The 21,074-nt window shown below is 40.9% G+C and overlaps 1 protein-coding gene across 1 annotated transcript in view; it reads left to right on the top strand.

Moving 5' to 3' along the window:
* The window catches only part of gjd1b (gap junction protein delta 1b), a 36,269-nt gene that overhangs the window by 1,809 nt on the left and 13,386 nt on the right, over positions 1 to 21,074 (top strand). The window lies entirely within an intron of this gene.

The raw sequence follows: 21,074 nt of genomic DNA, 5'->3' as shown, positions 1-21,074 counted from the left end.
TTGCAGTTTAAACCAATTCCCTCCAGCTACTGACTCACCCTTGCTAGTGGTACTCTTGAATTATTGAGCGAATGAATGTTGGGCAGTTTATAAAGTAAACGATGCGTGGAGTTTGTTTTTTTTCTGGATGAGTCTTCTTCTGCTTACAAAACTCTGATACATGGTTTGTCAGCATTTGCTTTCCCTCATTCACGAGACCCTGGGAGCACACTGTCCCTCATCATCTAGGCTAGTCATAATGGGTGTGGGGTCTCAGCAAAGAGCGGGAAGGAGAAAAGACAGAAAGAGAGGGTAGCTAAGGAGAAACTCTCAAAAAGAACAATGACATCTACGGCAGGCAGTGAAGGGAAAGGGTAAAAATTAAACAAATCAAAAAGCAGAGCAAGAGAACTTGGTTCCAAAGTAGAACGGGGATGAGGAGAACCGACAAGCGGAGTGCGAGATGTGGGAGACACGAAGCAGATGACGGAGAAAGAGTAAAAAGACCGAGTGAAGGCGAAGGCAGCGGGGAGCGCTTATTCACAGACAAGCGAGCAGACACATGGCTTCAGTCTGCAGGGCGTTGGTAGGAAGCCAAGAGGAGTCTCGTCACGAGATGGTGCTGCATGTCATGACCTAAGCAGAGCAAGCAGGACACCCAGAGGCTCAGATCATCTTTGCACAGATTATATCTATTGTACAGACAGCTGAAATGTTCAGAACACAGGAGGAGCCCATTAGAAATTTAAAAAAGTATCCAAACATTCACATGGGCTTACCAGCAGCCCTTTCCTGCTTAAGTTGCATCTGCTCTGGCTCAATGAGTACCCTCACTCTAGATACTCATATGGCAATATTTGTAGCAAGTCTGCAAATTATAGCACCTGAAAAGTTCCCACATATCTACAGACAACAAAAGTTCATACATAATCTTTCTGATAAAACTGAGGTGGTACTTTTTTAAATAAAGAAGTTTTTATCATGAATACACCACCATCACTATCCAAGCTAAGGGCTCATTCTCCTTGTTGTGGTTTGCCTGGTTTCACTGCCAACACGCCACTAATGAAAGTTTTGGGCGAGACTCCTTATGTGTGATTTAGACTTCTGCAGGAAATTTACACTGTGAATTAATAATGTAACTGGAAACCCCTTTTAAACCCTTTAACACAATAACGTCCCATTAGATGATGGGGTGGCTGTAGCTCAGGTGGCAGAGCAGGTCAGCCACTAATCAGAAGGTCGGTGGTTCGATCCCAGGCTGCCTCCTGGCTGCATGCCAAATATCCTTGGGCAAGATACTAACCCCGTGTTTGCCTACTGGTGGTGGTCAGAGGGCCCGGTGGCGCCAGTGTCCGGCAGCCTCGCCTCTGTTAGTGCGCCCCAGGGCAGCTGTGGCTACAATGTAGCTTGTGTGTGAATGTAGTGTAAAGCGCTTTGGGGTCCTTAAGGACTAGAAAAGCGCTATACAAATGCAGGCCATTTACCATTAGCACTGGGGTGTCCAACTCCAGGCCTCAAGAACCGGTGTCCTGCAGGTTTCAGATGTATCCTTCATCCAAAACAGCTGATTTAAATGGCTCAATTACCTCCTCAACATGTCTTGAAGTTCTCCAGAGGCCTGGTAATGAATTGATATGAATGAATGATTTGATTCAGCTGTGTTGACCCAGGGTTATATCTAAAACCTGCAGGACACTAGTCCTTGAGGCCTGGAGTTGCCCACCCCTGCATTAGCACTAGTTTTTTAATATGTAGAGTTCATGCTGCGGCAGGACCTAATTGCGATCTTTTCTTAAACCCAACCCTTTTGGTGCTTGAAGCTAACAAAAGCAAAAGTGAACAGTAAGTAAAAAGAGAGTTCCCACTCAAAATACGAACGCCAGTCTTCTGATAGACATCATTGCCAATGCCTAAAGTGGGGATTATGTTTTCCCTCTCTGCGAGTTTGCTAGCGTCTGCTTGGGTCCCAGTGATGTCAATGTCATCATGAGACAGTCAGCGAGAGGGTTCATGCAAGAGTGTGCATGCCTGGCTGTTTTCTGTGCCCGTGTGGACTTGTCTGTAAAGAATTTACATTACAATGCACCGACTATGCATGCGGCCAGGCAGCGGACTTTAAAGCAGTATAATAGGAACGACTACTTGCCTGTCGGGTCTCTAGCTGTCCGCAACCAAGTATAACTAAGGCTTTAAATGCACCTTCCTGTTCTTTCAATCAGGAGCATTTTTTGTTGGTGTCTAACATTGCAGCAGTTATTACATAATGGCACTGACATCAAAGAACACCTTGCGCATATGTGCAAGACCCCAGCGACTTTGACAGAACGGCAGTATTTGATGCCCTAGGATTGAGCTCAGGTTAGAAGTGGGTTAAAGGCTGCTGTTATATCAGCATTTGAATTCCAATTCCAAGACACAAAGCCATGTCCCAACAGACATTTTTGCAAAGACAGATATCGCTATCCGGTGGAGAGAAAGCGGGTTTCAGGCACTTCCACGCTTATAATTTGGAAGCAATGTCCATTTTTTATACCGTCTATGATGACATCAACGTGAATGTAAAGAGGCAATTTAAAGTTTCAACCCCACACCGAAAACACTGGTTGACACCAGTCTGTGTTTACTGTAGAAGTGTTTTTGGAACTACTTTGTCCTCCACTCCCACATTGTTTGACATACTGACAGACTGTGTAATGACCAGCTGATTGATAAACAGCTTTGCCTTTCTCAGGCAGTCTTGCCAACCGACCGCTTATTTTCGTTGCTTCTGGTGGGAGTGACTCGGATATTTATTCACTCATCATGAGATACACAGTCTGTTTATTGGAAATCTCAAACACATTGCTGTTTATCTCAGTCATGCTGGAGGACATTTTAGCAACTTGTCCAATTAAAAAATGGATGAACATGGGGATTATGTCTGTTGTTTACTACGGTGAATGGACCAGCAGTGTAATGAGGTGGGTGCTTTGAAATATGTAGTCAAACTTCAGGCGGGCATTTGTAAGCAAGTTCGGGCTGGCGCTGTGGAAGTCAAAAACCGTGTGACTGCTCTTAAGTGTCAGTCTGACTTGCTGGCTGGGGCTGCTACTCGGAGCGCTGAGGGACCGGGGGACCGCTTCTCACTTTATCCTGGGGGAATCATTCTGAAGAGCTGCAGGAGAGTCAAGGCAAAGGTGGCCTGACCGGAAGGCAGGGAGCTGGAGGCTTGGCTGGTTCGAGGATCTGGGTGAGTGATGAGTCAGTGTGTTATCTAGAGATTTTAGTGTGTGATCAAGATCTGGCTCTGATGACAGCCACTTAACATGGACACTACTACTATGAAGGATCCAGCTGAGTCAGAGCTCTTCACGTGTTCTCCACAATAGAGTAAAGTTGTGAAGAAGGGGAGGATTTCCGGTAGCCGGAGAAGGTTGTTTCAGGTTCGGCAATGGATGTTGCAACCATTGGACGCAACAAGAGACCTGGAACTGTATCTATCATTGGTACTGCAGCTGTGAGTACTATCAAAACTGTAAAGACTAAATTAGTTATTATGTTCGACACTAAATTTGCCACAGATGTAGATGCAGAAACGCGTTCTCTGTATCTTAAAGAGAAACTTAATAGAGATGTCACCCACCAGAAAACTGTCAATATATGCAACAAGCCCAGTTCTTTCAAGGTTACTGCTGAATGTAATGACATTAGTGAAATGGTCAAAAAGTGCATTCAGCAGGGGAGATAATTGCATCTCCTGGTGTTAACATATTAGCATGATGATGTCTCTTCAGGTGTTGTCTTACAACTGTGGTGGCCTGCGTGGCCTACAGGGGATAAAGCTCGACATATCGTTGTGGACAGTTTGCTTGCAGAATGGGACATTTTATGTTTGCGAGAGACATGGTTACCTAAAAAAGACTTGGGAAACTTAACTACCTTTCCAAAATTTGATGTCAGCACAGCTATAGTCAGAGACAGAATAGCGGGGGGTGTGAATGTGCTTTGGGGCAAAGAAAAATGATGCTGTGATAAAGTCAGTTAGACTGGATGATCAGCTGGTGTATTGGTATACAATATACGCAGAAAAACAATAGTTTTGTTATCCTAAATGTTTATACTCCCTATAATCTTTCAGCCATGGATGAAAGACCTAAGCAAGGTCCAGAGTTTCAACAGAAGAAACTTGCGAATTCCAGATATAAGTATGCTATTCGCTTTATATTTAAAATGAGAAAGTTATGACTCTATGGCCAGGACAATGGTGAGTAATAAAGTCACAGATTTTTGGAAAGAAACCATCAGCCACCAGGCAAACCATCTCTACCGTGTGTGGTTGAAGATATTTCTGGGGCAGATAATATTGCAGCATTATGGAGACAACATTACATTACTGCATTATGGATCACATTACTGCAGCACATCTAAAAAATGCTCGTTTAAGCTCTTTTAGCACTCTGTTTCCCTGGTTTTATGATCCATACCAGACTCAATGTTGTGTATTTTGCTTTTCCCTGTTATTAAGGACAAAGCTGGACTAGTGAGCTGTCTGGATGATTATAGGCCGACTACACTAGCCAGTATTTTATCTAAGGTTCTAGAAAGAATCCTGCTTGATAAAGTGTGTATATCTCTTCTCTGGATAATCAGTTTAGTTTCAAGCATGGTATCAACATATGTATATGTGGACTTAAGAAAACAGTGAACTTGTATAGGACCAAAAATTCATCAGTCCTCATGTGTTTTATTGATGTGTGTAAAGCTTTTGATCGAGCAAACCACAGGAAACTATTGGTAAATTTAAACAATGTGTTCCTGGGTACATTGTGAGGGTTCTCTTTTACTGGCATGCTCATCAGTAGATCCAGAAGGTACACGTTGCATCCAAAGATGCAATGTCAGATGTTTGTAAGTGTAGGTGTTTGTACTTTAAAAGCACTTTTCAGGAAGTTAATGTTCACTTTTATAGAAAGTTTGAATGGTTCTGCTAACAGTATAATTTTAGCGCTCATGAATCCTACTGTGAATTTTTCCTGTTACTCATCCAGTCTAATGAATCAATGGTTGAAGTGTTTGTGTAAACTGATTTCTTATAACTGCGCTATGTGTAATATAAGATTTGTATTCATTGTAGATTCTATTTCTAATATTGTTTCATGTTTTAAATATATATATACATATATATATATTTTATGTTGTGCTTTTTCTGTGTAATCATGGACTTAAGTCTCTTAATAAAGCTTGTTTCCGTCAGTCCTAAACCCATTTGTCTCTCCCCTGCTCTTTTCCTTCATCTCATTGGTCACTGAAGGTGGCGTCCTGTGAAAGAAGCACTGGACAGGTTGCTGTCCCTAAGGCGATGCCAGCGTGTGCCTGAGTCAATTTGTCATACATGAGTCACGCACACTTTAGCAGTAATATAACACTCCTTCGTGTAAGAATACACACGACCGTGACTGTAGAGTCCCTTCTACAGTCAGGGTTTATATGTATGTGTGTGTGTGTCTACAGAAACACTCAGGCTGTACGTAAAACGTGAGCTCTAACGTACTTTGGCAGCAGATCATGTGCGCTTGCTTTAGTTCTGCCTGCGAGTGTGTGTGTTCTTGTGCATCACCTGCTAGCAGTGATTTATTCTTCCCATTACGAGCAGCGGCCCAGGTGTAAATCGAGTTCTCCGGGATCACATGATGGACTGTGGCACTGCCTTTTGGTACACACAGCCTCTGAACACAAGCTGTGATATAACACTCGCCACTTAACTGCTGTCAACACATCACTCATTCTGTCGCTATGGTCCTCCTTCCATATGCGGAAGTGTCATTTGTCAGCTGCCATTGGCCAGCACGAGACTGCTAAACATGTAAGTCCATCCTCCCACCTCCTAATATTGATCTCCAATAATCGAATGGAAAGCGGCGCTTGATAGAAGACAGGTCGCTTAATGAAACAGACTTTCAGGCCTGTCCATTTGCAATACGAATTACCTCATGGGTTTAACTGACTGAAATGTTAAGTGAGCGATTAAAGCTCTAAGTACCTCATTGACTTTTTGCCTGTTAACATAAACCTTGATATTAATTAGCAGGCCAAATATTTATTCTTACAATGGCTTTCTCAATGAGCCACCCCAAAGACAGTAAAATAAAAGTTCAGTGATCAGCATCACCATTTATGAGCAGCAGTGTTAAACAGGTCCATTGACAGCCCTAATAGGCATGACTAGAGACAATATAAGAGAGAACAACCGCCCTCAAAGAATCCAGAATAAAAGCAAAACATTGAAACAATGAACACTAAGATTAAAGTTCATAAGATAAAAATATCAAGAAGCAAGTGACTCTCTGAAGCTACAAAACATGACTCTATGATACTAATAGTTCAAAGACATGATCCTCTCCATCTTTCAATTTTTCAATTTTATTCAGAATCTGCTGGGAAAAAGAACAACCTTAATCAAGCATTTGCATGTCTTTCTATCACACATTCGCTCTCTGGAGCCATCAGGACAAGTTTCTCTGGCTGATTTTCAGTCCTTATGTTGAGCCTCTTTAGGTGGCACTGCTCGTTCTTGGCTACCTGACAGAGGAGCCGGCGTATTTATGGAGTAAAGGCGTAAAGGAGTTGCATTTGCTCGAATTTTCTCATAAATAATTTTCTTTGTTGACTTCAGTAAATTCTTAAACTTAGCCAAATCAACAGATAATGCAGCACTCTGAGAGCTGGTATGCAGAAACACTCTCACTACTCAAAGTGAATATTTAAATACCTAATTCTCAAATACAACATGACTTTTCACATTTTTACAGAAAATTATACTCTTGCATATTTGGAGGCTAATGCTGTTATTTGCACATCAGCTATAGAGAAAATAACAATATTAATCAATTTTATATCAACTATATCATTTGTAATATATTGTATTTTTAAATTTAGTTTGGTACTTACTGTCTCTAAGCAACTGTGACCACATAATTCATTGGGATTAATAAAGTATTCTGATCTAAGGCCGGATTTAGACTTCTGTGAGGAATCTTTGTAGAGACTATGACCAATGTTACTGCCAACATTTCTGCTTGTGCTGCTACATTATTAATGTGTTAATTACCATGTGGTCGCGTCCTGGTGTTTTATATGCAGTGCAAGTTGACAAAAACGAATAAAATGCCGGGACTTTTTTCCCTGCTGGTTCCTGCTTTTTGTTGTTTATTTCAGGGGCAAACATACTTGTGATTCTAGTTTTTCCACTTCTTTTTATGTTTCCTCACATTGCATAGTATTTACAATCCACTTTGGGGGAATTTGTGAGTCCTTATATTGATGCTATGATTATTGCACCTTATATTGAGATGATGATGGTTATTCTCACTCTGTGAAAAGTAGCTGCAAATGCAAAGGAGGAACTGTCAGTACTGAAGAGAACAATCCCAGAAGTTGCGAGGTGCATTGACCTGATGTGTAGTTATATTTCTAGGGAGGTGCATGCTACATTACAGAGTAGGGTTTCAGAGGGGTTTGCAGCTGTGACGTTGCTACAGCATAGATTTCCCGGTGAAGCATAAATCCCCAGTAATCAAACAGTATTTACGCTGGCTTTGAACAGTCACACTTGAAGACAGGATAACAAGTTTTTTGCAAATCCTGATCTGTTTAACCCTTTCATGGATGAATTATGACAACCTCAATCAGGATTTTTTTTCTTAAGTATTTTTATTAATCTTTAGGCATGAAAAAAAGATTTTTGAACTTCATTATTTAAACATGTACTTTTCTAAGAGTTTGTCCACTTAGGAGGACAACATACATTCTGAATTTGGTGTAGAGTGACACATCAGTGTCCAATGTAGTGGTTTATGTGCAAGTATACCATCAACACTGACACAAATACAAGAAAACAGCCTTTGAATAGCTGTCACTGTGACCACCACCATGCGTGAAAGGGTTAAATTCCCAAACTGTAGTTCGTTCAGCTCTCGCTGTTTCTGCTTTAAAAAAAATGTAAAGAATTTACTGTAAGCCTGACCAAACGCACCCAAAGGTTTTCAGACACTGTTAGATGATCTGACGAGCACTTTGTCTGGAGCATTTTGAAGCCTTCGAACTGCTTAGATGTGCATTTCAAGTAGGCCTTCCAGCTTCAGTTCATTAACGTCTCCCTTCAGAAGAGAAGATGATGGAGGATTTCATTTGATCTCAGCGTGTCTGTGCACATGCAGACTTATCAATACTGTATGTTTCCAGTCAAGGTCTCCATCTCGTTCTTGACGAAGGCCTGCTCTCTCAGTGGGATTCCTCAGCACGGCCCCTGTAAATCTCAAGAGTGTTCACTCAGGGAGCTCATCCATATATATGTGTGCATGTATCTGTGTATGCCACTTTATCAGCACACTCCAATGCATGCATTAAGCTAAAACCAATATTTATTAGTGACCTTTGTTATCTGCAACTCGATGCGTCTCTGGTTGGTGGCAAGTTTCAGCTCTGTCGTCACATGACCTTTAGATCATGGTGCATTTATTTAGCAAGTCCCTGTGGAGCACTCGCAACCCCGTAGAGGCTACGCTCGATTTTGTTTGTACATAATTAGAATTAGCTCACAAATGATGCTATATTGCAGGAAAAAAAAGGAAAGAGGCTGCGATATCGAGTCGCTTGCGGCAGATTCCCCTGCGAGACTGTTAAAAAGACACTCTAACAGGGAGCCAAGTGAGACCGCCAACATGTATTCCCTCCATCCCTCTCTGTCTCTGCTTTCACACTTCCTTCCATTCATATGTAATGACCCCTGAGATGCTGCCGGCTGTAATGTCAGCGCCTTCACGGTGCTACCACACAACACTTATTAAAATGACCTCACATGTTATATTGCCAGATTATGAATTACTGATGGGAGTAAGACTCATGCCATTCCTGCTACATTAGATGGCTCCTACACAGCTGCTGATAAAACTTTAATTACATGCAGCATCTGGAAATGAAATATCAAACATAAGTTTATTATTGACGGTGCCTCACAAGTATGCACTAGTGTTCCTGCTCGAGATACAAAGATCCTGGAAATGAGCCCTCAGAGCAGGAAAGAGCTGCTCTTTAGCTGCTCACAGCCTTTCATGGCTGGAATACTACAACCAGCCTCCATTGGGATTACTATAGAGGCAGAGTTGTAGCTGGGGGAGAAAAAGAGAGCAACTGCATGTAATTACACAGCTTGTGTTCTCATTTCTTTTTGCTTACACCCCGTATCTACTTCCTCCCCCATCCTCTCGCTGTACCCCAGCTGCTTATTCTTCCTTGCTTCAATCTCACGCTCCACATATGCTAAGGTCAGGGTTGACATGGCATTTACTGTCATGCTCCTGGGTCATTAACCGAGCACCCACACTGCGTGCTTAACATTTATATGTTCTTAATGTATTTTCATTAGCGTACTTAGTCTCAAGCTCGTAGTTCCTGAGGATAGTCTTATTATTCTGCATTCCTTGCGTTTCTATTTGTTTCTAGCTCCCTTTTGTTTCTTGTTAAATCTTCTTTTGCTTGATTGGTTACACCTGTTTTATTTACCGACCACCTAATCAGCCTTTGTGTATTTGAACGCTCAGTTTGGGTCTGTCCCTGATTGCTCTTTACTTTCTTGCTCTGTTTTCTCTGAGGAATTTATTCCAAGTGATTTTGAATATTTGGATTCAGTTCAAAAAAACATTTCTAAACAGCATTAAAGAATGATTTTGATTTTAAATACTGTGTACTGCATTTGGGTTTCACAGCTGCCTATGACATTTACAGGCTGACAGCTTACTGGTTACACTGTAAGACATTATTTAAAGTAGATGATAAACCTGTACATTAATGCCAATCTGCTTTGTGCATCTAGGAGGGCATCAATTTATAAAAACATCTCAAGGGTGGAGGGGATGAAAATTAGAGCAGGGGTCAAAGTTCAGAAAGAATTCACCTTGCAGAGCCTCAGAGGGAAGCTGTCCCTGTTGGGGTGACTCAGCAAGGCTTATGGGTTTAGTGTTAGCACCTCACTGGAGGACGGAGCAGGTCAGTGTTAGAATGATACTGGAGGGTTAGTTTAACCTGGACAATACCACACACACACACACACACACACACACACACACACACACACACACACACACACACACACACACACACACACACACACACACACACACACACACAAACATGGGATCCACCCTGGAAAAATGTCTAAGGCAATTTAGTCTTATCTTCATTTATAAGATATTGTTTCTTTTTAAAGCTCTGCTACATTAACTTTGGTACCCTGCTGTAAAAAGTAATTATAGTTGAAATATCTAGAAGACTTTATTGTTACTTATCATATATGTGCTTGTTAGTTCTAGACTGATACATTTTTCTACCCTTCCAGGCAGTCATTAGCTTTGTATCACTTGAGAACAGTGCAGTGAAAATCATTTTTGCCAACAGCAGTGTAAATCCAAGTTGCAACTGAATCCTTAGCAGTTATCATATGGTTCGCTCTACTTTTTATAAAATGGAGTGGAAAGCAGAACCAGTTGTGTCCCTGGTGGTGCATCCACGCACTTCTGATTCACCTTAAGTTATTAAGAACCACCTGCCGGCATCCACTGTTGTGTTGTCACAAAGTCAATACCTTAAAACCCACCCAAGAAAAGCAGTCCCTGTGCTCATCTGTATTACTGCATGATACTCAGAGTGATGCAATGAATTATTTATCATAAACAAACTTCACATCACTGCATGCTGGTTTTCATGCTTTAGCGGCACAAGCTGAATCCAAAGTAAAGCAAACATTACACCTTTCGGATCCCTGATTTTTTTTTTTTTTAAAAAGCCAGACAATGAGTTTAAACTACAAAAATCACCTCTACCCACAGTAAATGTGGTTTTGGGGTATTGATGTAACTCACAGACTGTAAATAAAAGATGGATAAGATGATGGCCCATGAGGTAATCCTCTAGTGGATTCTCATTGTGAAGCTGGAAATGGTTGGTTGGTTTTTCAGGGCCAGAAGTGACCATTTTTAGACTGCCAAGTTATTAGCTAATGTGAGCTACCCTAGTCAAAAAGCTGCATCCATAGACAGATACCAAGATTTGCTCATTGCCATGTTGGATGACCTAGTTTCAGGTTATGCATTTCAGATTCTACTTTGCTATACAGAGGAGTTCATAGATGACACAGTAACGCTAATGTGCTTGGGGATCTTGTGGGTGCAAAACAAGCCCAAATTATTACCGTGTTTACTACCGTGTTTGACAGCTGGTATGAGGTGTCCATGGAAACCCTTTGCAAAGTTGTGCCTTTTTTGGCTTCCATTTCAGACGCCATTTACTTTTCTTAATTCAGACTTTGTCCTGCCAAACCTTTTTGACCTTTTTTGCAGGATTGTCTCGTATAACCAGGGGTGCACATAAGTGGTCCGCAGGTGCGCATTCGCTGTCAAAATAAAAGACGCACACCAGATAAGAAGTTGCAACGCGCGTTTGCGTACATAAGATTTTCTGGAGGAGGACAGACATTTGTTCAGAACTCTTAAAGATGTCGAAGAAGCAAGCTTTGGTGTTCCTCCACCTCCAAAGAAATGTCAGAAGGAGTCCGAACCGCAAAAGAAGCGCGTATTCTCGGAAAAGTGGTTGCAGGAGGTGAGCTGGCTTCAAACAAATGATGAACGCACAGAGATGTGGTGCAGAATATGCTGTGAAAATACCACTCTACTGGACAAAAACACTGCCTTTAATATGTACGCAAACGCGCGTGGCAACTTCTTATCTGGTGTGCGTCTTTTATTTTGACAGCGAATGCGCACCTGCAGACCACTTATGTGCAACCCTGCGTATAACAATATTGTCACCACCTTTTCCACCTCAAGGTGAACTTGTTTCCTTATACAAATAAATGGCAGTATAGTGGTAAGCAGATAGTATGCGGATTGTAGGCAGTGAGCATGACACCAAGGATTTGCAAAAAGTCTGATTCACTTTTTCATCATCACTTTTTTTCACTTTTTGTGCAGGGTAAGAACAATTCCTTATGCATATTAGTGACTGAGTCACTATTGTTCTACAAGTCTTTTTGGTTTATTCAGATTAACTTTGCAAACCTAAGCCATGCTGCCATGTTCTTTGTAGAGAGAAAAGTCTTTCTACTGGTAACACTTCCAAACTAGCCACACTTGTTCAGTCTTTTTCTAATTGTTCTGTCATGAACTTTAACATTTAACATGTTAACTGCGGCCACTAGAGTCTGAGATGTAGCTTTTGCATTTTTTTGCATTTTCTCTAAGCAATACTCGGTCCGACCTCGGAGTGAATTTGCTGCCACGTCCAATCCTGGGGAGGTTGCGGCATTGTGTTAACACATACCTGAATGCTCCAGACCAGCAAACTGCCAAGACTTCTGCTTTTACAGCAGTGGTCACACTTTCTAATTATCCGTAAATCAAATGCATTTGATTAGCAGCACTTGGCTGCTACCTCTGCTCTTAATTCCTGTGGAAACAGTAAGGTTGTACTTAACATTGTCCAGGACTGGACATAAAAGTCCTGTGAACTCTTACTTCTTCACATGATTGTATTTAATGCACTCCTATGCATGTAAACACAGCTGTTACCAAGGGAGACAGTTGTGTTTGAAATATTTAAACATTTGATTACAGTGGAACAAATTCCCATGTAGGGCCACCCAGAATATCTGTAAGTGTATGGTGCACGCAGTGCTTACAAAACACAGTGAATCTGTGATTTAATGATAATGAAATGTCATTAAAACTCATCCTTGCCTGGCTGTTTTCAGTGCTATAAAAAGGCTAGGAAGAGGGGAAAAAAAGCAACTTACATAAAATACGAGGGCTAAAATTACAACAAATATCTATCTTTGATCTTTGTTTGGAACAAGGCAGAGCGTCAGCTTTTGATGTTCTCTCACTTGGGTCTATTTTTGTGAGCTTGGTGTTTTTATTGTGAGATTACTGTGAGATTATTGTCTTATTTATACAATATGCTTTTGTGAGACATGACTAAGAGCATTACTATGCAGGCTTTGTAAAGACGCTCCATTTTATTTGATTGATCATCATGTTTGTCTGTTGATCAGATAAAACCACTCCTCTACACATCATCATGTATCCTGTTATCTCATCCCATCTCGCTTTTTGAAGATGAAAAGGATATTCTTCTGACACTGATTTATCCCCCTTGCACCCCACAAAGCAACTCCCATCTTCGGCTGCATCTTAACACTTCACTTGGATTACTTTTAGGACCACTTGGTTTGTGGTCGATCCATCTGTTTCTGCTGTTTATAGTGTGCGTGTTTGTGATGACTATTCCTCAGAGGCAGTATCAGTGACTGCACAGTGCAACTGACTCAACACGAATAAACAAATAGCAAAAGTGCACACACCTTACACCTTGCTAAGACACACACAATCTCTGCCAGGACTAACATGCTGCACCATCTGATTCACTGCCTTCTCACACAAATGCCCCTTCACACACATGTGCGCACTCATAACCAGATGGTCATCCAAATATACGAACATGTGCGTAAGCTTGCAGTGCGGTTACTATATTTACTCATCACTCAGGGGCAGGAGCATACACATAGACACGCTTTCTCACACGAACGTGCATGCTGCCAAAACTGTCGCAGTCCCCATGTCTGCAGCTGATCATATCAGCAAGCAGATAGGGGGTGACAATGCATTCACACCTCGGCACACACACACACTCCACGAAGCACGATCCCATTTGCAGATTCTTCAATTAAGCGGTGAGGCAGAGCTGCAGGGAGCGCGCTTTATTCTCAGCAGTAGGTTGCATTTGCACCACTCTCGTAGCTAATTATGAAAAAAGAGATACTTGGTAGACAGTGTTGTGAGGTGAATACAGATAAATTTAGACTTCACAACTTGTAGAATGACAGCAGAAAGGATTTGTGATGTTGGCTGCAATTTACCGGAGAAAGCTGTGTCTCCCAACAGGCATCTGTGTGGCATTTATCGAGGCTCCATTCATATCACGTCACATGGTTTCGATAGAAGCTTTTCACTTCAAGCTTTCTGACAATAAATAGCATGTGAATTCTTAATGGGAGAGCTTAGCAGGGAATGAAAGAAATAGTTAACTCTAGGCAATTATCACTCAGTTATTTCTATTTAATGAAAGACTAAGAAAACATGTATTTACTACAGGCAGTTTGTGATCACACCTCTGAAAAGCAGGATAAAACCATAGACTGTATATGAAAGATGGAGAAAGTTGTCTGTTGCCATTTTTAAGGCAGCCATGCACTAAACACGTCCAGGTTTATATTTTATTCCTAAATGAAAAAGCTAAATAAAAACAAAATAAATATCTTGCTCTTTCTATCTGCAGTTTGCATGTTCTTCCCGTGTTAGTGTGGGTTCTCTCTAGGTACTCTGCCTTCTGTCCACAGTCCAAATAAGTGCAGTTAGGTTAATTAGTGATTGGCCATAGTGTGAATGGTTGTCTGTCTCTCCGTGTTAAGGCCCCAGTATACACTGCAATGGTCCCTTTGCTTGCTGCCGCAACATCATCTCATAGTTACTTGTTTCTATCTCATCGACTTTTGCTAAATTTTTTACACAAACTCTCAGTTTTTCAAAATGTTCCAACATGTCCCTCTGTATATCTGTATATCTCTGAGCTTCTGTACTGGAATATCATTAAAATTGTGGTAAAAACCGAAGCAAGCACACGCTCGTGTCTTTAAACCAGCTACAGTGGCAGCTTTTATTCTCATACTTTATGTTGATCTTTTACATCTATATAAAACCCAGGATTTAAGATCATTTAAAAAATTTTATGTCATGTGTCTTTCAGTCATTCATATTTGTCATTGATTTGCATGATTGCATGATTGTAGAAACACTGTATAAAAATAGGTATTAGTAATATTTTTTTTCTGGAGTGTGTTTTGTGTGAGTGGGTTTGGGATGTTCCCTGCATGGCCATGTGCTGTCTGCTTGTGTGTCATGGAGGCTCCCTGCATGTGCCAAAGAGGCTGATTTGGGCTGGGGCTTGGCACGGGATTGCCACGGTGGGTGGGGAGTTGGCACGGACGGTCTTAGCTCGGGATTGTCCAAAACCCACTGATTTAATCCGGATTACGGCCATCATTTCTCTCTCTCGCTCTCTCTCTCTCTGTCTTTCTCTATTTCCCTCCACTGACCCCCACCCCCACCCCCGCTCCATCCCTCGTCTCCTGCCCACGCAATCGCTTGCTTCCTCTGTCCTGCTGCTCTTTCTCCTGCTCGTGCCTCACTCCTCCATCACGACCTTACAACCTACCCCCCAAAACCAACGCTCCCACTGGCTGCTCTGTTGCCATGGTGACTCATTTCACTCCTTTCACTTTTTTCAGTCTCACCATTGATACAGAGTGAATGATCAGTGAGTCAATTTTAGAAAGTCTATTTTTAATGTCGTGTTCTCCCATTGAACTCTATCACATGGTCTGTTGCCAAGGTAGAGCTACCTGAGCATCGGCAGGAAAACAGTATACTAATCTAATCCCCATTAGTGATACAACACCATACAAAACTGTAGTCACACCACTATGCTGGATATTTTTGTAAATTACTGTAGTGTTCTATGAATACTGTAAAGTACTGCAGATGGAAATGCCTTTGAGAAAAAACCCAGCAAGCTAGTGTGCGTTGTCTAAATTTAACACCTTACAGTACTTTTTTCTTTGGCAAATGGAAAAATGTATGAAAACGTAAAAGTTAATTCATTAATTTGCTTATGTATTTATACTGCTTTCATTTAATTTGGTTATGTGTTTTGACCTTGATTTTCATGTGTGTGTGATGTAGTTTTGACTGTTTGTAGGTCAAAGATAAGTTTTAAGGTTTGCTGTCCAACAGGCCACAAAGACCAAAATCATTGTTTGTCAGTCTTATAAGTAGTAGCAAAATCGTGGCAATGCATTCACACCTCGACACACACACTCACTCCACGAAACACGATCCCACACCGTTACAAAAAACATCTTAAAAAACGGTAATATTCCAGCAGCTGGGGCGCCAAAATACTACTGTAAAATAACAGAAAATAACTTCCTCATAAAAATATGGTTATTTCCAGTAATGACGATTCAGTTTGTTGCGCTAATTTTACATGGGATCTTGCCTTTTCAAGTGATTTTAAACATTAAATTAAGAAGATGTTAATGTGATTAAACAATGAAATTATCTATAAATAGGAAAAAAAAAACAAATCTTAAGAAAACGGTAATATTCCAGCAGCTGGGGCGCCAAAATACTACAGTAAAATAACAGAAAATAACTTTCTCATGAAAATACAGTCATTTTCAGTAATGAAAATAGAGTTTGTTGCGCTAATTTTACATGGGATTCTGCCTTTTCCAAGTGCTTTTAGACATTAAATTAGGAACATTTTAACGTGATCAAATAATGAAATTACCTATAAACAAGGTCAATTAATATGGCAATATGAATCATAATACGTAAATGTACAGAAATATACAGTTAATAGTTGGTTTAAATAATAATGGATTGCATGCCCTGGGACAGACTGACAGAGGGGAGGCTGCCATATCGCACCATCATCCCCTCTGGCCATCACCAGTAGGTGGAGAGTCTTGTCCACGGACACAATACTGAGAATGTCCGAGCCAGGGCTCGAATCAGCAACCTTCTGATCACAAGACGAACTGCCAACTCTTGAGCCACGATCACCCTAAATAGCAATGATAATAATACTTGTGTGATGTAACACAAGCTTATAGGAATCATGTTATATACTTTTCCATAGCATTACATTTGAATTCAACAGTTCGATCTTTCAAATAACGGACAGATATTTGTGAAATCATGATACATTTGTGAATGTGTTTTAACAATCTAAATATGCATATGTACAGACAGATACATTTAATAATCATGACAATTATGTTTTATTACATTACAGTGATTTAACGTTCATTTACATTTGAAATGTGAAGTCAAAGTCTATTTACGTAACTTTAAGGATATTCTAGAAGAACAGAACAAAACTGTAAAACGCACAGTAAAATACTTGTAAATTAGGATTTTTTCCTACAGTACAGCCATACCCGCGACCTTGTGGTTGTTAGTTCACATTCATTAGCCGATGCTTAGCGTCATGTTATTATGTGTCCCAACATCCAATGTCATGTCACATTGTTTTCATGGCCACACCCTCACCCCATGTGCAGAGGCCTATTTCTGTTCAGGAATGTTGTGAATACTTTGAGATTTATATTAATTGCAATTCCTACCTCTACATTTACTTTTTAAAATATATAATTAGCACAGCTAATATACAAAAAATATATATTTAAAAAACAAGTAAATTGTGTTTTACGATATGTACAGTGATGTTATGTTATTTTACCTTTGACATATAAAATCACAGTCTACTTATGTAAATTTCATGATATTCTAGAAGGACAGTACAAAACTGTAAAATATACAGTAAGATACTTTGACATAACTATTTTTTGGAACAGTGCATTTGCAGATTCTTCAATTAAGCGGTGAGGCAGAGCTGCAGGGAGGTAGGTCAGCAGTAGGTTGCATTTGCACCACTCTCGTAGCTAATTATAAAAAAAAAGAGATACTTGGTAGACAGTGTTGTGAGGTGAATACAGATAAATTTAGACTTCACAACTTGTAGAATGACAGCAGAAAAGACTTGTGATGCCGGCTGCAATTTACTGGAGAAAGCTGTGTCTCCCAACAGGCATCTGTGTGGCATTTATCGAGGCTCCATTCATATCACGTCACATGGTTTCGATAGAAGCTTTTCACTTCAAGCTTTCTGACAATAAATAGCATGTGAAATCTTAAAGGGAGAGCTTAGCAGGGAATGAAAAGAAATAGTTTACTTTAGGCAATTATCACTCAGTTATTTCTATTTAAATGAAAGACTAAGAAAACATGTATTTACTACAGGCAGTTTGTGATCACACCTCTGAAAAGCAGGATAAAACCATAGACTGTATATGAAAGATGGAGAAAGTTGTCTGTTGCCATTTTTAAGGCAGCCATGCACTAAACATGCCCAGGTTTATATTGTATTCCTAAATGAAAAAGCTAAATAAAAACAAAATAAACATCTTGCTCTTTCTATCTGCAGTTTGCATGTTCTTCCCGTGTTAGTGTGGGTTCTCTCTAGGTACCCTGGCTTCCGTCCACAACTCATGTCTTGCCAGATATCAAGAAAGACGAGAAAATCAATTTAGCAAGCAGCAAAGGTGAATAGTCAGGTTTGCCATGTTAGAGAACCGCAAACTGTTAGTAAACAGCTACGGAGCCCCGATCCCATCTTACTCGAGAGCAAAGGTCCGGTAACTATTTTCACTGGTCTCTGTATTAGAAATTCATCTTCTCCTGAGATGGCGGACTCAGCAATGTCAGTCACAATCGGCTTTGTGATGCCCTGTAACAGCTGGAAGACTGCGTGTATCTGATTAAATGTGTGTGTGTATGCACGCACATGTGCATGGAAAGGTGTCCTGACAGAATTGGTGCTCAGTGCAATCGCTGGTGTTACAGGTCTCCGTATTTTAGTTTAGTTCGTTTAGAGTGTCTGTGCATGTGATTATGTGTGTGTGTGTGTGTGTGTGTATGTGGTGAGGTGGGTGGCCATGCAGGATAAAGGTCTGTCAGCAGGGGAGAGGGCAGCCCCCTCACTCCTTCTGTCGCTGGCCTGAAGCACCGGAACATCCCCCTGGGTGTGTGTGTGTGAGAGTGTGGGTCTCAGGGTTCCTGTATGAGGCTGGATCCAACCTGGTGCCAGATGACCTGCTGTGAACTACGAGCTATTGATAAACCTTGGCAAAGGAACAGACAGACTGTGAGAGAGAGTGTGTGACAAGTGTCCATCCATATTTGATGTGACAGGATTAAATCTGTCCGCGCTGTTGGTTGGATTTGGGTTAACAACTGGTTTACTTAAGACACACAGGAGAGATAAAGAGTTGAACCTTTCAGAGAAAAAGCAGAAAGAGAAGCAGGATAAAGGGTGGCGATGGGGTGCAAGAAAAAAAATCAGCAATATTTTGTCTGTTGTATTGCTGAACATCATTAAGAGTTTATATACCTAATAACTGTCTCCAAAGTGACCTACATGACTTTTTTGTGACCCTCTGAAAAGTACTTTTTTCTGGGTCCAAGCCTTAACTGCCTCAGCTGAGGCACTTGTCCTTTCAACATGCTGCAGTACTGTGTCCCTTCTTTTTCTGAAGCGCCATGGCTCCCAAAAACTACTCAGTTCTTATTCTACCCCTCTACAGCTTTTTATTAGCACTCATCTACAGCCCGCCTTTAAGCTAAGCTTTTAAAAACTCACGGTGTACACCACAGCCCTCAGGCTCTCAGTGTCCCAGACACCAATATTTTAATGCTTCAGAAAAGATGAATCACTGTCTGCCCAACTATGAAATCAGTATAGAGATTAATTTTAGGATTATGAGTCTTTAGTAAAAAAATGTAATTCAAAATACAGCAATATTAAAATGACTAATCTCTAGGTAAACAGTTCATGTAGAAAAGGCAAAACATTGACTGAAATGCAAACCAGAATCACTGGTTATTGTCAGACAACAACACAGCTTTTTTGTTAGCTTTTAAAAATATATGTGGTTGTATAAACTATAGCTGGTGTGTGGAACAGGAAATCAGCAGGATGTTCACTGACTACACTACAAAACCCCAAAACAGCAGTGTATGGAGGGCTCCCTGATTGTTAAACTTGTCCTTTTTCCACCTCTATGGCAGACCTTAATGCCTAAGTTTATTAAAAACTCAACCCTCAAGGCCTTTACACACTGGACGTGTAACATCCTGGAAGTATTGCACCTATTCCTGATGCTAGTGTTCACACCAAGCACCTAAATTTGAATTTGCGGCATTTATTTTTTGAACCAAGCCCATTTCTGATCCGATATGGCAAATCAAGCCACTGCATTTTGCAACAAGTGCACTCTTAGCTCAAAATATGTGTCGGAACTGAAAACACAAAAAGCAAAATAATACGATTTTACCTCAGACACTGAGATAAGACTCTGCTCTGGGGCAAACAGGTCTCTGAAATGATTCCTCTGACTCCTCAGATGTGGACCCAGCTCTGCCAACAAGAGCTCAAACTGTCCCACTGACATCCTGAAATATGTACTAAAGCAGTCATGATGCAGGTTCAGCATTGTCTTCTTTTAGCATGCTAACAGCTAGCTGTCAATGTATATTATTTTATGACAGTTATGCAATCTAGCCAGCATATAGCAGAACCAAACAGAGTCATCTTTTTATTTCCCGTCTCTAGTTAGTTTTTCCATTGTGATAATGGATGAGGTCATTTTCAGTTGCTCTCTATCAAATGTGACACTTGAAAGGCATTTTGAAAGACAGTTCCAAAGAACGCAACCATCCAGCTCCTCTAGAACCGCTCATGTCAGGAAATTTAATTTATAGTGGAGGCACAGCAAGAAGATAACCTTGTTCCACTGCTCTCCATTTGAAGTCAAAAAGCAATTCAGATCGATTATCAGGGTCAGTGAGGGACAGATCTGAGGTGAAACAGATGACACAAGATGGAACTGCCTGGTCAGTTTGTGAGGGACAAAAACTAATGGATAACAAAAAGAAACAAGCGGGTTGGGGATGTAACTAATAGAAACTTAGTGGCAGCAGCGATGCGGGGTTGACAGTGGAGGTAGTGGTGTGACGTGCAAACAAAAGCCGAGCTAAGCACCCAACAGGTATCGAAGGAGACCAAAGGTGAAAGTCTGAAAAAGATTAGCAGGTTAGCCGTATCAATGAGCCTTACATCACAACCCGAAGCAGCTGATGGACTCCTCAGCCTGCAGAGACAGAGCTCAGAGCTTTCTCTTTGACTTAATATTACTGGGGATTTCATAAACTGAAACTGTAGCATTAAAAGTCGAGACTATGTATCCATATTTTAAAATAGTTACTGTATCTTATCTCTAAAACTTCCTTTATCTTCTCACCTTAAAATGCAATAACTGTGGAGCCCGAGCCCCCCTTTCCCACCCCCACACACAAACACTTAAAAGCAGGGCCAGTATATTC

This window comes from Maylandia zebra, linkage group LG14 (genome assembly GCF_041146795.1).
Source record: "Maylandia zebra isolate NMK-2024a linkage group LG14, Mzebra_GT3a, whole genome shotgun sequence".
Taxonomy (NCBI): Eukaryota; Metazoa; Chordata; class Actinopteri; order Cichliformes; family Cichlidae; genus Maylandia; species Maylandia zebra.
The sequence above is the reverse complement of the archived record's forward strand: the minus strand, read 5'-3'. Positions and strand labels throughout refer to the sequence as shown.